The sequence below is a fragment of the Azolla caroliniana genome, unplaced genomic scaffold (assembly GCF_043228905.1).
Source record: "Azolla caroliniana isolate FFs.n. ecotype wild unplaced genomic scaffold, voAzoCaro1.0.p SCAF_7, whole genome shotgun sequence".
NCBI classification, from domain to species: Eukaryota; Viridiplantae; Streptophyta; class Polypodiopsida; order Salviniales; family Salviniaceae; genus Azolla; species Azolla caroliniana.
In genome coordinates, this window is record NW_028230442.1 from 11460769 (window position 1) to 11481322 (window position 20554).

Sequence of the window (20554 nt, forward strand, 5' to 3'; positions counted from 1 at the left end):
TATATTGTTTAACTGGGCAAGCACTTTAACATTCCCACCACCCCCATCTGATATATATCTCTTAAAGTCATATACCTCCTTCAAGTGTAACACTTTTGGGTGTGGTGTATATGCATCACAAATGACATCAAATAGTTTAGGTAAAGTGAAAGCATCATGCCGAGACAACTGTCTAGAGAATGTGCTAAACATCTGATCTATATGGTCATGTGTGTGGCCAACCAAAAGAAAATTGACTTTCACTTTCCTAAACAATCCTTGGTTGACCAACATACTTAGATAGCCAAACACAGTTGAATTTTTGTTCTCTCTAGCAGTATTGTCCAATTGAATGTATAAAACAGGGGGGAAACGTTGACCCCAAGACATCAAAACTCGGTAAATCACTGTAACTGTTAGGTTAGGGTCATTGTGAACATTGGGGTATGTAATGAAGACGTGAGGTCCAACAGACCTATTATAAGCCAAGCATTCCACCAAGTGCATTTGAACAAGACACTCATCATTGACATCTTTGGGGAGCTTCCGCATATGCAGCAAGCACGTCTTCTTTTGGTCCATGCCATCTATCATTAAGCACATGTATTGTTCGGGCCTCTTCAAACACTTCTCTCTATGATACATCGCCTTCTTTCGTTCTAACGATTGTGCCTCACGATGCTCTTGTAGTAACTTCTTACTCATATCCTTTTCCATTGATGTCTTTGCACCTTTAGCCAAACTTTTAAGATTTGCACAAATGGAGCAATACCCCATCCGTACTTTACGTGGAATGATAACATTTGAAAACCGAGCTCTCCATAACCTTGTGAATTGGCTATATGTGACAGACTTATTACGTGAGCCCACCATATCAGATCGATAGACATCATAAACTTCCTGACGTGTATAATTATGAGAAAGGTGCATCCTACCTGTAGTGGGCATTACTTCACAATTTAACTGAAAGTAGCTTTTCATCCAATCAATAGCATGTCTTCCAATTGCACCTTTCATACTTGGAACCTCTTTACAATTGAGCATCTGATCCCCGCTAAGTAAACGTTGTTGTACTCTATGTAGCCGCATGTTACTAACACATAACGCAATTTTGAATGCAACTCTACATATCTATTGCGCGTGGAAGATATAATATTCGAATGATACTTTGATCCATGTACATTTGTCAGATACTAGTTGCATATGTGACCCGAGGTAAGTGTCTTGCTCATCACCAGTCATCGAAAAATAGTATCGCCTTAATTCTCGCAACTTTGATTTTCCAATCATAAACATACAACCACAGGCACAACATATTTTTTTGACATCAAATCCAATTTGTTTATTTGATGTCACCAAGCTAAATCTAGCCAGACGAATTCTTCGTGGGATTCTTCTAATATGCATAGGGCTTCCAGATTTCTCTTCTTGCATAGAGGTTGGTGTAACCTTGTTACAATCTAATTCTTTGTTGTGACCATCGCCAATGTTATTTGATGTTTCATTGACACTACCTTCATTCTCCGTATCTTTATTAATATCGTATTCTTCAATAGAGAACTCTTCACATGTGTCATTATTTACATTCCCTGTAGGTGAAGATGAGCTCAGACAATATTCTTCGATAGAATATGGTGAGTCTGTCGACAGACAATATTCTTCAATAGAATATGGTGAGTTTGTTGACAAACAATACTCTTCGGTATAAAAACAATGAGTCTGATGACAAACAATATTCTTCAATCGAGAACGGTGAATCTTCACTCATGGCTTAAGGTCTAGATAGGGCTCTTTAAGTTATGTGCTTAGGCTAAGGCAAAAAACTAATAAGCTCCTCTCTAAACATAAACTCCTCTCTAAACAAAAGCTCCCTGAATATAATGTCTATATTATTTAATATTATATTAATACAATACATAAAAATATTATTTTTAATATAGCAATTGGATTTAAAATATCAATAATTATTTAAACTAGGTCTATATGAAGTTAAATCAAGTATAATATAATTCCAATCATTACCAAGCCATAAATATGTTGAATTAAAGTTAAAATCATTTGCTAATTAATGGCACCCATATTTGATATAGAACTTCTCAGTCATTGGTTCATTAATGCTCATCATTTTAAATATTAGACTTATCAATCAATGGTTCATTCATGAACCTCTATCATTGTGTCCTTCATGACCTTTAAAGTCATTATAAGTTATTATGACTATAAAAGATTCATCAATATGTTAGTTTGATTTTGTAATCATTAATGCAATCATAAGTTACTCTGGTTAATGTGACTGTGGTTACTAACTAACTAACCTCAAGCTTACCAACCCTGGTTAAGGTGATTGTGGTTACTTTAACCACTGTGGTCAATCCCTATAAATAGGAAGACCTCGTCATATTTCACTCACAAGAGCACACAAGAGCATACAAGAGCACACAGAGCGAACAGAGCACACAAAGCATGAAGCACGAAAGCGCGATCTCCACCTCCACTTCAACAAGATCAACCATGTCTTCAAAGAGAATCGAGCGCCAAGACACTGTGGACATTTTTGTAAATATGTTTCGTCACTCAAGAACTCGATACGGCGTATCGAGTTCCTGTATAAAATACAAACTTTATACAGGAACTCGATACGGCGTATCGAGTTTCTGTTTGAAGTTTAGGTTTTATACAGGAACTCGATACGCCGTATCGAGTTCCTATTTTTTCTTTGCTTTTTAAACAAGAACTTGATACGGTGTATCGAGTTCCTGTTTAAAGTTTAGGTTTTTAATAGGAACTCGATACGGCGTACCGAGTTCCTCTTTTTTCTTTGCTTTTTAAACAGGAACTCGATACGGCATACCAAGTTCCTATTTAAAGTTTAGGTTTTAGTTCCTCTGTTTTCTTTTCTTTTTAAACAGGAACTTGATACGCCGTATCAAGTTCCTGTTTAAAGTTTAGGTTTTAAAGAGGAACGCGATACGCCGTATCGAGTTCTTGTTTAAAGTTTAGGTTTTAAACAGGAACTCGTTACGCCGTATCGAGTTCCTCTGTTTTCTTTGCTTTTTAAACAGGAACTCGATACGGCGTATCGAGTTCCTGTTTAAAGTTCAGGTTTTAAAGAGGAACTCGATACGTCGTATCGAGTTCCTCTATTCTCTTTGCTTTTTAAACAGGAACTCGATACGGCATATTGATTTCTTGTACAATATTTGTGTTTAAAACAGGAACTCGATACGGCGTATCGAGTTCCTGTATAAAAGAAGACCCTTAAAGAGGAATATTGTGTTTTTGGGGCAACAATTTAGTATTGTGAGAAAAGATATCAAACTGTCTGTCAAAATCTGTCTTTTTTATGTCGACTTGCCTTACTTTTTTAAAAAAAGGGGCCTTAATTATAGGGGTTTTATGACCTACTATAGCTTAAAATAGTAGAAAATAACCCATAAATTACCTTTATGATACCAATCTCAAGTCTATCATATGCAAATTATCTACAATATGGTTATGGAATCAATATAAGTCATACTTGCCCTTCAAGACAATATATAACCTTGTATACTTATTACAATATATATTTTCTAAGTTGAATAGCCCTTACTAGAATAGATATCTGAATATAGGACTACCATGTACACTGAATGTATGATTGATATTTATAGTTCACCACAAATCGCCTGCTAGTTTATTTCTTCATCTAATTATTTGTATTTTAATATACAACCTTAATCTACGTGACCACCTAACCTATGTTTTCGCATGTCCTTTCTTAAATAGGTCGTTTGAGAACTTGTCGGACCGACCTGTGAAGAAGATAAAGCTCCGCATACAGGGTTCTCCAATTGAAATATAGACCCTAGTAGCTCCCGAGTCCATGAAGAGAGGAAAAAAGCTTCTCTTCAACGAGGAGTCAAAATCTCAACCACACATTGAGGTTAGCTAAAAGAAACTTGTAGCAGCTACTGGAGGTGAAGACCTTCCTGACCATGATCTAACGCACAAGGAATGGTGTATGCAATATGTCGACTCAAAGAAAAAAGTCGTATTGTATACAACAAAGAAGAAGGGGGAGGGGCAACTTGGAAAGGAAACCCCATTTATGTATGGTCGTATTCTACGATTTGACTACGAAGATGCAGATTCAACCAACATACTTGTAATGATAGAGTGCTCCAAGGGGGTACGTAAAGTGTTCCTTTCAGAAGATCTTCCAGTAAAGGAATCTTGTTGGCTAGAAGCGTTCAAAAAAGATCTTGAAAGCTCACAAAACCTTATTGTTACCTTGAGGTCTTATATACAAGGCCATGTAACTCTAAGGGAGGAAGTGCCCTCCCTAGTGAAGGCCACAAAAAGGTTATCTAAAGTACAATCAAGACCACCAAAGAAGAAGACAACCAAAATGTCAGACTCTGATTCATCAAGTGAAAACGAAGAGGAGGACACTAAGGGGATGCCAGGAGTTGAGCTGGCATCGGGTGTGTTGTCATCCGAGCAGAATAAGATAAGGAGAGAGTTAATGCAGTGTAAACTGGTCAGGAAAGGGCAAGTGTTTAATTTGCCTATAACACACATCCATCGGCCCCCCTATTGATGAAAAAACAGGTCGAAGACCGCTTGAGATTAGAGAGCCACACTGCATGCATGTTCAAAATCACAAGAAAAAAATGAAAATTAATCCTCATGCCACTATGGTGCCTTTTATTGTTATGGTAGATCCTGAAGAATGTGAAACCATTGAAGATTTTGATATTAGAAAGCATGATCAATATAATTACTTTGTCATTGGTGGATCGCATTCAGTGGAGGCACGTTGGCAACTTGTGAGAGAACATCCAACGACTTTCTTCTTCAAGTATGCCGAGTGCAAAATTTACGTGGGGCTCACAACTGAAGAGGTAAAGCTGTTGGCATGGGACCACAATAATGATAATGACTATAGGCAGAAAATGTCGTTGATTGAGCGTATAAGGTTCTTCCACCACGAGTATTTGGTCGTGAAACAAAAGTTTGGTGTGAAGCTACATCTAGGTCTATGACGTCAATGTCTACATGAAGTCGGCATTGTGGTAGATGATAATGTTAAGTCCGATGGTCTTCGAAAATATGAGTCTTGGTTTCAATTGGCCTTCAGAGATGGAGAAGTATGGCACCTACAAGATCAAATCTTCTTAATGTGGGAGAATAAGGAGGTAAAGGGTCAACGACAAAAGAAATGTAAGGTTGACCCTCCACTAGAGTTAAAGTCACAAGCAGCCAAGAAAATTGACTTGACAATTGAAGAAGTGGTTGATAACATGAAGCTGTCTCTGTGGAGAGCTATGCAAGGTATTAAGGACGAGCAACTTCTTGTGTCTATTTGGTCAAGGGTTGTGGCCAAAGATTTAAGCCTTGAAGAAATGGTCATTGAGTTCAATAAGTAAATCTTTCAAATACTGATATTGAAGTCTATATGGTGTAATTCAAAGTTCTAATCTTGATTTCTAATTTCACAGTCATAAGGTGTACATGAATATCCAAGAAGTTATGATGAAACAACTTGGATGTATAACTTGGGAACAAGTGACCGAGGATTATGCTCTAACGTCTTCATATAAGGCGTTATCGGAGTATTTTATTGCATTCAAGGATTGGGTTAGTATTGATGGTTTTTCATTAAGCTTTCATCATATGTAGAGCTTGAATAATAATACTTGATGTCCTATTGCTTCTATTAGAAACCGTGTCGTGGCAAGAAAGAAAAGGATCGTCCCTTAGTCAAGGCATACGAAATGGAGGAAGATGGCTCCTTTAAAAAATTTAGCCACAAAAAAGATATTACGAGAGATCTTTACTACAATGTGGTTTGCGGCGATGTCGTTGACTTGATCCAAAAAGTGCGAGAGAAGGAATATACGCTAATGATTGCGGATATTCCTTACGGATTTCGAATGGCTGGGTCATCATACGCCGATGAACCGTTTAGGTTAAAACAGTTGGAGAAGATGGTCAAGGATTTCGCTGAGCTAACGACTGCATCCTTGTGGTGAATAGTTGTCTTTCATAGTATGGACCAAGGGTACCCGGTAGCTCAAGCTTTCAGATCTCGTTGCCATGGCATCAAGAAGCTTGCATGGTAAGGATTATTTATAGGTGTCATTCACTATATTGCATTTCTTAAGGTTGTTCAATCTATTCTTAACTCGATGTATTATTTTTTATAGGATAAAAACCAATGTAAATAGAGGGCCAACTTTTCGGTTCGTTAATGCCATTGAATACATCACGGTTGGCTACTTTAATGAAATTAAGAAACAAAGAATCAAGGAGCATTCTAATGAAGTGGGAGGTTCAAATCTGCTGGTATATCCAGCAGTGACACGGAAATTGCGACATGTCACCACGACAGAACGGGGACTGGTCAACCCAAATCAAAAACCTCAACGACTTATGATGCGCTTGATCGAGATGTTTTCTATCGAAGGAGGCTGGATATTACATCTCTTTTCTGGCACAGGTATTCCTCGAACTAGGGTAACGATCTTGAGATAACCAATACCGAATCTTTTTTGTTTGACAACTAATTCTTCTTGTTACTTTCTTCACAGGAACAACGTTTGCATGTGCATTGAAGCTCTTTAGAAATACAATTGCATTGGAGAAGGACAAGGAGCAGGTTATATTTATAAATATGAGGATTAAGGCTTTGTGGGAGTGCCCAGACCAGGATAAGGAGGTCGGTGCAAAGAACCTCGCTAATACAGAAAGTTTTCAACCTGCTTCATGAGAGCCTATTCCTCCGTTAGCCGGCGAACCGAGGGAGCTAATAAAGCTTGATGATGAGCTTATAGAAGATATTTCGTTGGCTCGACTAAGAGGGGAAGCCAATGCACGTACAGCCGAAGAGAGTTCTACACAAGATGATGAAGAAAATGACATTGATGAATTGATTGCTAGTAATAGACTCTATGAAGAAAATGACACTGACGATTTGTTTGGATTTCACATTATTAATACAAATTTTGGGTTTTACTTGGTGGAATCTATCTTTATAATCTTCTATATGTTTCAATTTTATTTTTATATACTTGGTTAGTAGACTTATGACATTGGTTTCATCGCGTGCATAACTGACTACCAAATTTATGGAGAAACATGAATTAGTTTACATTGAGGCTGATTTTGGTCCAAGCTAACCTTAACATAACATGGTCATACAATTGTTGCCATGACTGTCCATGTTGTTATTATGGATCTTTGTCTTCTATTGTTAAAACTATTATGTGTCTATTCCATTGCTGCTTAGATTGTGTAGTGTGTTGATAATGGTTCCACTAGCGTTATCCGCATGTTTTTATATGCTTGTAGTTCCACTTGCATTATCGTTCGGAGTTTGATCCTGTGTGAATCACCTAAGCAATAGAGTAAATCAATTTTAAATACAGGTATGAAAGCCTTAATAGTTTTGTTATTTCCACGACATTATCCTAAAGTTCATTGCCTTACATTGTCCACAATTATATGGTTTGATCCCATACGAACAAACTGAGGAATAGATTAGATCAACTTTAAATACAAGTATTGAATACTTTAATAAGTTAGTTATTCTAATCACATTATCCTAAAGTGCACTATCCTACATTGTCCACAATTATATACATGCACGTATGGGTCAAAGTATAAATTATAACTCATTTTATTAGTATGGATACAAGTACACCTCATATTTTTGTAAAACTTACCAAATTAATATAAGTCTTTAACTTAGTGTTTCCCTTGTCGCACATTAGTGACATATTGAGCCATTGTTGAACTTTATTATGCCTACATTAACTTATCAACAAGTCCAAACTTGCATGATTTCTAATGATCTCCACTCGTAGACCTATCATGTATTTTTATATTTGCAAATTCTAATCAAGTTGAGGAACATGTGATACTAGTGCATTCAATTTTTGTAGAGAGGGTGTATTTGCTTCGTTTCAAGAAGATTCTACAAGTGGAATGTGCAATCCTTCCACTTGTGAACGCGAACGTGTTTTGGGGTTATCATGGCTCGAGATTGACAATCCAATCGTGGATTGGCGATCTCGCTCCATCAACTTCACCTCGAATTCTCACCCACAAGGGATTGCTTCCACTCTTCTTCGAGCTAATGCTCCCATTTCTTCTTTTGCAAGAACCGTGTCAACAGTTACTCCAATAGAAACAACATCGATAGTTACTCCTGCTTCAACCTCAGAAACAGTTTCCCTCATGATCAGGTAAATGATACAGTGCTGATAGCATCCATTTCTAATTCTAAGGACATGGCACTCATGTCCACTCCAGACATTGCCCTATGTACTAGCTCTTTTCCATCAAAATACAATGATTTCTCTAATGTATTTGAGAAGAAAAATGTTGATCGCCTGCTTGAACATCGCCCATAAGATTGTTTATCCTAGGCCAAACTAGACACAAACACAGGGTGTCCTTCGGGATCACTTCACCAAAGGGGTGGTTATGGGTAGGATGTTAACCGGCACAAATATGATCCTAATCCAACTATTATCGGATGGGTTACCGAATCGCAATATAGCACTATTTGATTAACACACGTAAGATAGAAGAGTAAGCAAAGACAGTCATAAACCAGATACACAATATTGAAATCTAACTCAAACTTACATTTCTTCCGTGCTCATTGCATTGCTTTCTAGATCCTTTTATAGGCCTCTAGTCCTGATTATAGAATGGTGTCATACCAGCAATCGGCTATGAATCGGTTCGGATCCAGATCGGTGCAAGTAATCCAGATCCATCCGTTCCTATCATAATTATAACTAATTAATTACTAATACTAATTTTCGTTCCCTACTCGTCCCCCACTTGTCCTCATACTCTAGGCAACGCATGGTACACCCATGGGACAATACATCACTCCTCATCGAGTATGTCCAATATGCTCTGATCAGATCCACGATTTCGAATGGTTCTTGATTATGTTGTTGCTCCTACTGTGCCTATTGTTGCTCTCCGACTTCGTCTGGCTGAGGCATCTCCGTTCTTGCATCGGTTTCAGTATTCTCTCCGGTTCCTGCTTGCTGCTCCGACCCGATCGCTTGGTTCTGGTCCGGACCGACTTCCTTTGGTTGTTCACCTTCGGCTTCATTTGGCAACTCCTCCTATTGCATTTGCAGTTCCACAGTCTGCTCCTCATCACTTATATTTATTGCCGCCATCCATTTTTTTGCTTCCATCCATTGGCACTCCCGTTGAAATTGCTCAAACTGGAGTTATGTTCCAAGTTGATCATCATTAAGTGTTTGAATCAGAATCCCGAAGGCTTCGAGGTGAGCTATGGCCAAGGAAAAGAAGTCGTTTGCCAACTCCTCTCGGATGTTGACAATAATTTCTTCATCCATCACTCCGCATCTAGTTGCTTGTGGTCCCGGTGCAGTTTATCGAAGTCTTACATTTGACGCAACCCAAGGTCATCCGAGAAATGCCGCAACTTGTCAAGACCAAGAGGCTTGGTGAAAATGTCGGCAACTTGTCAACCCGTCGGAACATACGCTAGTTTGACGTCACCTGAAAGGACCCGCTTGCGGACAAAATGATAATGCACCTCAATGTGCTTGGTCCGGGCGTGGAATATAGGGTTTTTTTCAAGGTGGATACTGCTAAAGTTGTCACAATAGATCATCGTCGGATCGGACACCTCCACATGCAGATCCTGTAACAGTCTTTTTAGCCAAATGACTTCCCATGTAGCGACAGCCGCCCCTCGATATTCGGGCTCCATGCTCGATAGTGCTACTGTCGGCTGCTTCTTACTGCTCCATGCGATCGCCGCACTTCCTAATGAGAAGGCGTATCCAGATGAGGATCTACAATCACTGACGTTTCCGGCCCAATCAACATCCGTATAGCCAACCATATGTTCGGCTACGCTGCCGAATACAACAACACCATGTCTTTCGTGCCGCTGACATATCGCAATATCCTTTGCGCGCACTGAAAGTGTTCAACCATAAGCTACAACATAAACTAATTGATCAGTCCGACCAGGCAGTTGAGGTCCAGCCTGGTGATCGTCAAATATATCAGGCTTTCGACAATCTGTCGAAACCGTGTCAGGTCACATGCCTTTCCCAAATCTCAGCGAAACTTTGCATTTCTATCCAGAGGGTTCGAGATGGGCTTACAGTTGGCCATCCCGAACTTGAAGAGCATATTCAGCGCGTAATGACGTTGGCTGATCAATATGCCTTCCGGGGCGCGGATCACTTCGATCCCAAAGAAGTAATGAAGGTCTCCAAGATCCTTCATTTCGAATGATGCCGCAAGCTGAGACTTTACACGACGGATTTCATCCAGGTCGGCACCGGCGATGACTAAATCATCAACATACAGTAGAAGGCTAACCAGTCCATATTGACCTTGCCGAACAAATAGTGAAGAGTCTGATCTCGACGTCATAAACCCCATAGTACGCAACTGTTGTGTAATCTTCGCGTTCCAAGCTCATGGGGCTTGCTTAAGTCTGTAGAGTGACTTCTTCAGTCGGCAAACTGCTGAAGTGTTTCGTTCGGATAGAAATCCGGGGGGTTGTACCATGTACACCTATTCCTCAAGATCACCTTGTAGGAACGCGTTCTTTACATCCATCTGATGTAAGTGACACCCCTTTGCCGCAACTACGGCTAGCAGAACACGCACGGTAGTCATCTTCGCGACATGCACGAAGGTCTCGTCGTAGTCCACGTCGTGCTTTTGCGCGTAGCCTTCCACAACTAAACGGCCCTTGTATCGATTGACTGAGTCATTGGTATTGTATTTCACTTTATACACCCACCTACATCCGATCGGCTTTACACCCTTTGGTGCGTCAACCAGGTCCCAAGTCTCATTATCAGTCAAAGCATGCATCTCTTCCTCCATCGCGGCACACCGGTTTGCGTCTTTCGCCACTTCTGCGTAGCTCTCTGGCTCACACTTCCACCACTTGTGTCATGTACGCGTAATGGTGCGCCATGTACTCATTATACCCGTATCTCTTTACGGGATTCTTCAGGCAGGTAGATCAGCGTAATTCGTGATTACCCGATTTCACGACCTTTTTGGCTAATGTCAACCTCTTCCGTGGAGGTTCCTTTTCAGTTTGCCCGTAGTCAGACTCAACATTGTGGAAATCGTACTACGACATCTTTTTCTTCCCTTTCTCCTTGTGCATAAACCGTCTCCTCGGTTCTTTACGCGAGGACATCACGGCCGAGTCTTCACTACTCGCCATCTCTTCATTTGGTTGCCCATTTCGGTCCAACCCCTCATTCGGCCCACTCAGTCCAAATGAGATCAGACTCTCTCTCAGAGCTCCGATGTCCTCATCATGCGGAGGCATCTCAGCCTTGCTGACTTCTTCTTCAGAATTCGGAATGGAGTCATGAGGTACTGGAGGGGAAGTACCACGAAGCGGACTCATCGAACACGACATCTCAACTTACGCGCACTTCTTTCGTTCGGGGGTGATAACACTTATACCCCTTCTGCTTGTCTGGATAGCTGATTAAGATGCAATTTTCAGTTTTGGCGTCCAGCTTCCTCCTGTTTTCCTTCGGCACATGCACATATGCAATGCTACCGAAAATCCTCAAGTGTGCCAAGTTCAGCTTCTTCCTGAAATACAATTCATGTGGCGACACTCCTCCATTAGAGGTCCGATTTATGTCACCACAATTGTAACCCAATACATATATATTATGTCACCACAAGGTTTTATGTCTTCGTATTTGTCAATTATGAGACTTTCATCGTATAAGCTACAACCTAAATCAGACTTGATGTTTCCATTGCCGGGACTTGAACCCAGGCCGCTCGGGTGAAAGCCGAGTATCCTAACCAACTAGACTACAATGGAGTTGACAAAGTTGAAGTATTTTGTCTAAAATAAAAGAAAATGTCAATTAACAATAAATTGCGGAAACGCAAGACGACACATGATATCCTAGTGTTCCCTTCGGGGTTCTTGGTTTATTAAAGGAGAACTTCAAGTATGTTTCCTTTTAAATGAAATGCTATTTTATCCCCTTGAATGAATTATCAAGAAATGTAGTTACTTTAATTAAACAATATACCTCATACCTTTCATACGAGTGATATAAGTTCAATTGGCAATTATGTTAAGCTTGATGTTATAGAAGACTATTTTTTTAACAAATTCAAACACCCATCGATGATTGGGAAAAGAGTGAATCATTATAACCCACTATAACATACAAGAGTTAATGAGATATTTATGGTAAGACCTAATATTGAATGCGCAAGTCACATGATACGCTTTAGGTTTTCAAAGAAGGATTATACTTTCAAATTCGATAGGTTTTCAAAGAAGGATTATACTTTCAAATTCGATACGTATGGATATTTGGAATTAGAGGCCACAATTGTAACCCAATACATATATATTATGTCATCACAAGGTTTTATGTCTTCGTATTTGTCAATTATGAGACTTTCATCGTATAAGCTACAACCTGAACCAGACTTGATGTTTCCATTGCCGGGACTTGAACCCGGGCCGCTCGGGTGAAAGCCGAGTATCCTAACCAACTAGACTACAATGGAGTTCACAAAGTTGAAGTATTTTCTCTAAAATAAAAGAAAATGTTAATTAACAATAAATTGCGGAAATGCAAGATGACACAAGATATCCTATTGTTCCATTCGTGGTTCTTGGTTTTAAGTGAAATGTGATTTTATCCCCTTGAATGAATTATCGAAAAATGTTGTTACTTTAATTAAACAATATACCTCGTACCATTCAAACGAGGGAAAACATGTTCAATTGGTAATTATGTTAAGCTTTACGTTATAGAAGACAAAATTTTTATCAAATGCAAACACCCATCGATGATTGGGAATAGAGTGAATCATTCTAACCCACTATAACATACAAGATTTAATAAGATATTTATGGTTAGACCTAATTTTGAATGTGCAAGTCACATGATATGCTTTAGGTTATTAAACACGTATTATACTTTCAAATTCGGTACTTATGGATATTTGGAATTAGAGGACACAATTGTAACCCAATACATGTATATTATGTCACCACAACGGTTTATATCTTACTATTTGTCAATTATGAGACGTTTTTCGTATAAGCTGCAACCTGAGCCAGACTTGATATTTTCATTGTCGGGACTTCAAACCGGGTCAGTTGGGTAAAAACCGAGTATTCTAACCAACTAGACTACAATGGAGTGGACAAAGTTGAAATATTTTTCTCTAAAATAAAAGAAAATGTCAATTAACCATAAATTGGGGAAACGCAAGATGACACATGTGGCGACACTCCTCCGTTCTACGGCGGCGTGTATCTACGGCAGCCACTAAAGCAACGGAAGATCTATTTGCGGCTTGTCCGGATGTGACGGTGAAGATCAGGGATGTCGAGATCAACCAAAATTTCTTCGTACAAGACGAGGTCTCACATTCCGTGATCCTTGGGCAACCCTTTATCACGGTTTCACGGATGGAGACAAAGGTGCTCGATAGCAGTGCGGCTTTCGCACAAATTCGGAGCCAAAGCGGAGGGAAATCAGTCCAATTCCTAACTGTGCCGACAAATCATGAAAGGAACAAGAGAGAGCTCTCGTCCCAAACAAGGATGTATTTTTAGAGCAGATTGTTGCAGAGTGGGGAAGTGATAGTCCGAGAAGCCCTGATACCCCACACAGAAAGAAAACTCTCGGGGCATCTACGTACACAGCCGTAACCAGAGGAAAGAAGAAAGAATACCAAAAAGTAGAGGATAAGTTGTGGTCAGCATCAATAATAAAAGAAGACGAAGAAATCGTGGGGGTAGTTGAAGAAGTGTTCTATGGGAGCACGCTACAACGGCTTGAAGAGCTTGTGGAGGATAAAAGCCAAGGAGACCGGGTAGTCCCGGTGGAATCAGTCTAGATGTACAAGATCATTGTGAAAATGGGGCCAAATGCGCTGCGCAAAGAAGAAGCAATGGTAAGTACGAAATACAAGACCATGGAGAAGAAAGTAAAACCGCCCGCGGGACCATTAACCGCCGATAGCGAGCAAAAGAGGAAAGAATTCTCGAGAGATTTGACACTTCGGAAGTCCGTGGATATCGGACATGCCTTCACGGATGAGACTCGGAAGAAACTTCGGATCGGTGGAGGTGGTTTCCTTTTACAAAATGAAAAAGAACGATTCCATGGGATGTTGGAACAACATGGGAAAGCATTTGCATTCCTATCGAAGGAGATAGGGTGCGTTGATCCGAAGATGGTGGAGCTGATGGTGATCTTCACGATTGACCATGTGTCGTGGAACCTGAAGCCGATTCTGGTGCTGTGGGCTCATATTCCCAAAATCATCGACTTGCTGAAGGAGAAGGTGGTGATGGGGATTCTAGAGCCATCAAACGCTCCGTACTTAAATCAATGGTTTACAATTCCGAAGAAGAATGGGTCACTCCGATTTATCCAAGACTTGCAACCGGTGAACAAGGTCACGATCCGGAACTCCGGAGTCGGTCCGATAGTGGACGAATTTGCGGAAGCATTTGCCAGCCGTGCGATATACTCCATCGGAGACCTATACTCGGGGTATGACCAATTCCAACTAGCCGTGGAGAGCCGAGACATCACTACCATGCGGACACCGATAGGATTAGTCCGAATGTGCACACTACCACAAGGAGCGACAAACTCGGTGGCACATATGATGAACGCGATGAACAAGGTGCTTCGAGATTGCATTCTGAAGATAACGATGCCGTTCCTAGATGACATTCCGATGAAAGGATGTGCGGTAGAACAAAAAGATGAAACTATGGATGATCGGGGATGCCGAAAGTTCGTAGTGGACCATATTCGTGATTGCGAGAAAGTGCTTCGAAAGTTAGAAGATGTGCACCTAACACTTTCCAGGGAGAAATCGGCATTCGGGCAAGAAGACATTGGTAGTCAGACATCTACGTGGGCCCTACGGCCGAAGACTATCACCAACCAAGATCGATGCGATTCAAGCTATGAAAGAAGTATGCGAGTCACAATCCGAAGTCCGAAGGTTTCTTGGAGCTTGTGCATTTTATCACATATGGATTCCGCACTATGCACATATTGCGGACCCACTCTATCACTTATTGCGGAAGGGGAAGAAGTTCGAATGGAAATTGGAACACACCAAAGCCATGAAGAAGCTCAAGAAAACACTATGGAGGGCTGAAGCACTTAAGAAGCCAAGCTATGAGCGGAGTTCACGGAAAGCTTTAGAACTGTCAAATCTACTCCGGAGTTTGACACCGAGATGAGTTACATCCGACATTCTCACCGACAATCAACTTCAAATGGATGGTCGACATTGTAGCCATGCCAACCGGTATCAGACAAAAGCAGTAATTGGTGTTAGCTCGGGAAGATCTCACAAACCAAGTAGAAGGTCGGGCGCTACGAAGGAAAACGTGTTCTGCGGTATGCTAATTTCTTTTGGAGGAGGTGTTTTGCAGGTACGGGTGCGTAGGACAAGTGACTACGGATCGGGGAGAACTCGACTCCGATAAAGGCAGGGAATTCTTCACCAAACATGGAGTTCGGTTAACACTAACAACAGCATACAATCTGGAGGCCAACGGGAAAATTGAAGAGGACATAGTCTGATCGTCAAAGCACTTGCCAAAGCATGCGACAGAAGGGTGAAGGATTGGCCGCAGATGCTCCCGTATGCACTATGGGCATATCGGATGACGCATAGCTCCGTGACCGGTTTTATGCTGGCCGAACTCATGACCGAACAAGCACCAGTAATGCCGATGGAAACCGCAAATGCGACATGGACAGTGTTGTCGTGGAATGAGGAGATGAGACGGGAAGAACTACTAGCGGTCCAGATACGACAACTAGAGGGAAGACCAGAAGACATAGCGGAAGCAACACGCTGACAACAGGAAGCGCGATTCCGGAACAAAAGCCGATTCGACACAAAGCATCAACTACGTCCGCGGAAGATTGAAGAAGGAGATTGGGTGATTGTCTATGACAGTAGTATGGATAATCAACATACAACGATACGGAAGTTCGCAAAAAGGTGGTTCAGGCCATACGAGGTTCGAAAAGTTTTCGACAACGGAACTTACCGACTATGCGAGTTGGATGGAACAGTACTACGGGTGCCTATAGTGGGGAAATAGGTGAAGATTTTCAAGAAGCGGACTGACGAAAAACCCTATGTAACCCTAGACAAGACTGACATAAAGGAGCAATCGGACAAAGCTCGTGGTGATGCAGAAAGCGAAGAAAGTGATCTACAATTGATAGTTGATATAAGGGAGGAATTGGGTAGTGCTACGGATGAGGACGAACAATAGGCATCGGGAACTTCAGCACATACCGGAGGATGTGCAGGTTTGGACGGTGTGAGTGTCGTAGTGTAATTCGCACACTACGTGAAAATTGTATTTTTGTCCCTCCGGATGGGACAAGGAGGAACCGGCAAGGAGGACCCAGTAAGGAGAATCAAATGAAGGAGAGACCGGCAAGGAGGACCCGGTAAGAACCGGATCAAGCAGAACCGGCAAGAGCCGGATAAAGAAGGCCGGTGAGAGTCTCTCAACGGATGAAGAGGCAAATTTGTAAATAGAAAAAAGATTCTTAAGTGCATAAGGTAAAATTTGAACCCTGTACCTCCACGTAGACAAACCCCAACCTTACCATTGTACTAACTTATCCTAAGTATTTTAATTATAGATTTAATACATATAAGACCTTTATTTACGCCTACCTTTATTAAAAGGTAAGACATGCATCTTTAGAATGCGTGAATACTTTATTTATAAGAAAAATGTACACCAATAAAAAATTACTCATGCACATCTAGCGAGCATGAGCACTATATTTAGGAAATAAAAGCATAGTGTAAAAAGCAACTCATGCACATTTAGTGTGCATGAACACTTTAGAAAAGGGATGAAGTTATGCTTAGCCTCTTCCATCCTTATATAAGGAGGAGAGAAAGATGTGTGGTGTTGTTGGTTATTTTTACAAGGATTGATCAATCTAATATATTCGTTGGATTCACGAGTTTATCATCAAAATTCGCTTTCTTACAATATAAATATTGATTAAATACACTAAAAACGTGGGATTCATAAGTTTTTATTTCTTACTTCTCTTTCTACCTATTCATAACTAGCCTTATATTGTATTCTTCTTTCTCCTAGTCCAAAACCTCAATGGTTCCCACCCGACTCACGCAACGATCCGGAGCCAAAAGGCACGGCACAAGTGGTGAACTCGACGTGAAACCGGGTGGCAAGGAGATGGAAAATAAACCGGGGGCTAACAACATGATGGCGTTGTTTGAGCGGATGCTACAAGACCAACGCGCGATGTTAGAGATTGCGGCGGCAGTAGAGGTAGGGATAGTTTGGTAAATTTGGAACTTCCAGGGGCATTCTGGTAAACAGACGAACTTCCAGGGGTATCTTGGTACTTTTTCCTATTTTAAAATCTTTGACTATGTTTTCAAATTTTGGAGTTTTGTTACAGAATGGTGTATCAAGTTTCTATCCTAAGCATTCTATGTTGATGCTTACATAAAGAGAACTCCAAATGCATTTTCAAATTTGAGAATTTTGAATGTTGTAATCCCATTTTCTTTCCTACATTGATGTCCTTGCTCTCAAAACATTCCCGTTCCAAGTAGCTATAATTCCTGCCATTTATATTTATATCTTCAAGTTCGACATTTAGAAGTTGGCTTGTTTTATTGAAGTTGCCTTTAAAATCCATGTGTCTGTGGAAGCAATATTGTGATTGCACCACACATCATGCATACTTCAAGGGGATAAATACAATAGAGCATCTTTATGATGGTTATGCTTCATTGACTAAACTCTTGATTGAAAAATAGCACATTGTAGAATGTTGCATAAGGCTAATCTATATATGATTTCCATTATTTTGAATCAATGTTGGCGAATTTACAAAAACATTCAATATGTTTGCATTAGAAGATCCACATCTTGTTAAATTTTAATTAACATTTAGATATTTGGCAAATTTGGGAAGAAATTGGTTGTCATAGTGCAAAATCACTCAACCTCATCAATGATCCAAAATATCTACAATAGTCTAACCATTCAAGCCTCGATGAAGAACTGAATTTGGAACTCATTCATATCACATTGTTTTAATTGGATGCATCCATGCCCCACTTGAGAAAAAACAAATAAACTTCCAAACCTACATCCATAGTCTATTTTGTTGTGTATCGTTCTCAATTCAATGCTTATTTGATAATGGTGTCCAATGCCTTTTCCACCATAATTTGCTTTGGGGGCAATTCCACTCATTGAACTAAAAAAAATATTGATATGCCAATATTCTAAAGCCATCTTTTAGGAGCAAACACCAATTTTGAAAAAGACCTCTTTGTGTGCATGATGTCAATCTTAAATTCTGAAGATTTAGTATGAAAAACATTTTCTTTTATTTTTTTTATAAAAGATTTTCTTCAATAGTATTAAGAACAAAACGCCTGAAGGCTACAACTTGAACCTAGCTACCAAGAAAGTTACCACTTTCTTTGTACACTGATATAAAATACGAGGATGTTTACATTTGTTGATCTTCAAAGAGTTCATGGAAGTCGATATTGCCATTGAGGCTCTTGAGCTACCATTGTAAACAGGGGCACCTTTTTCCATAAGTGAAGAAGCTTTTTCCTTTTCTTGATCATAGTATCTGGGGAACCTTGCATATTGTCATACTGACCACGGACTACAACCAGCAAGTTCTCCCATAAATCAAACAACACATCTGAGACATGAATGTCTACCCCATCATAAAGTCGTTTACATCGATATTTCCATAATAGCCATAATGTTATTGTGGACATAGTTTTCCAATTTTGGACGGATCGCACCTGCTTTCGAGGTTTCTGGAAAGGACTAACTAATATCAATCTTCCATTATGTATTGTCATTGCCTCATGAACATCGTTTGCCTCATACAACATTAAACCGGAGTGTAATACTCCCCACATCGTTGATCCCCATAAGAATAAGCAACCTACATTTATTGTTAGGAATAAAGACTTTCTTCCATACTTGTTGAGCAAAAGAACAAGACCATAAGACATGCTTGGTAGTCTCTTGAGGTTCATGGCAAATGGCACATTGCCGCAAATTGGGTGTCACATTCCCTTTCAATGCATGACCAACTGGTAGAGCCATATGCACTAATAACCATCGAAAGAGAATAAATTTAGTTGGCCCCTTGAATGACCATATCCATTTCCAATAGGTTCTCAAATGCAAAGTGGAAACACCCCAATTGGTCCAATGTTTCTGAGCCGCTGGTATCTTTCCATTATGAGAGAGCAATAATGATCTTCCAAATTTTACCGAGTACTGAAAAAAGGGAACCTTTACGATCTTTTCCCCCAAGGAGTGTGACCAAAGCCAACCCCCTGGATCCCATGTTAATCTTGCAACAGGATCTTTTGAATATAACCACATGATATCACACATATGAGTAATTGATGGATAAGGATCAAGGATCCATTTCTTTCCGGTTTTAGCAACCACTCTAACTGGTGCACTTCGTAAGTCCTATAGATAATTGCAATCAAAGGTATAAGATTGCAATCGATTGTTGTCTAGGACCTGAAAATAAGACACATGCCCATTAGGTGAAACACCCTTAACAGCCATCAATCTATCATTTGCAAAGCATCCAAACCATAGATGTTCCTGGCTCGGTTGGAAGGTTGTTAAAATGAAGAATATGTTACTGATAAGGTAACTGTCATTATCTTGGCACCATGAACTGATTGTAGATGTACAAGTCGATCTTCTTGTGACATTTGTTGAAACTGAGTCCACGTTCTTACAGATGCAGCTGGCCCATTATCTAATTTACCCCAAGCAAGGTGAGGACGTAGGCCCAATACTTTTCCTGCATTATCCCGAAATAGAGAATTGGCAAGCATAGGTTGATTAAGTAATGCATCTCAGGTAGACGGTTTGTCCTTTAGCAAAAATGATTTAATTGCATCCCACACTCTTATGATTCCTAGCAAAAATCTATTGGATGCAAGATTTCTCCTTGGTGTTTTCATGTCATTCAAGAACAACCACTTTAAAGATATTGATGATCATGTCATTCAAGTATGAAAAACATATTGATGATCATGCTAGTTAAAACTTGAGCCCATGGCCTTAATTTTGCAAAACATAAGCTTACAGTTTATTTAAGTATCTCAAAATATTATATTGTGAAGTTATAAGGGCTCGTTTTTGGGGATGTCTACGTCTTTTATAATGTGTAAAAGCAATAATTACGTCTTACTTTTCTAGTATATATTAAAGGTTTTTTTGTTTTTTTCTTAAATAAAGGTTTTGTTTTGAGATATACCATGTTTATTTATGCCCGCAACATCATCATCGTATGTGGAGCCATTATTGTTACGGACCATGTGCAACAAAGATTTTCCCCTTTTCACGAAAGTGAGTGATATTACTATAATTTCTACTATATACATATAAATACATAACTTGCATGCCTAGACACGCTCCTTCAAAGAGTGTTTTGTAGTCAAG

General features: G+C 40.0%; 2 non-coding genes across 2 annotated transcripts; both read right to left on the reverse strand.

The window, feature by feature from the left end:
* Positions 1–11772: 11772 nt before the first annotated feature.
* On the reverse strand, positions 11773–11845 carry TRNAE-UUC (transfer RNA glutamic acid (anticodon UUC)). The gene has a single exon. It is a non-coding gene; the product is annotated as a tRNA-Glu (tRNA).
* Positions 11846–12479: 634 nt separating this feature from the next.
* TRNAE-UUC (transfer RNA glutamic acid (anticodon UUC)) lies at positions 12480–12552 on the reverse strand. Its single transcript has one exon. It is a non-coding gene; the product is annotated as a tRNA-Glu (tRNA).
* Between the last annotated feature and the right edge of the window lie 8002 nt (positions 12553–20554).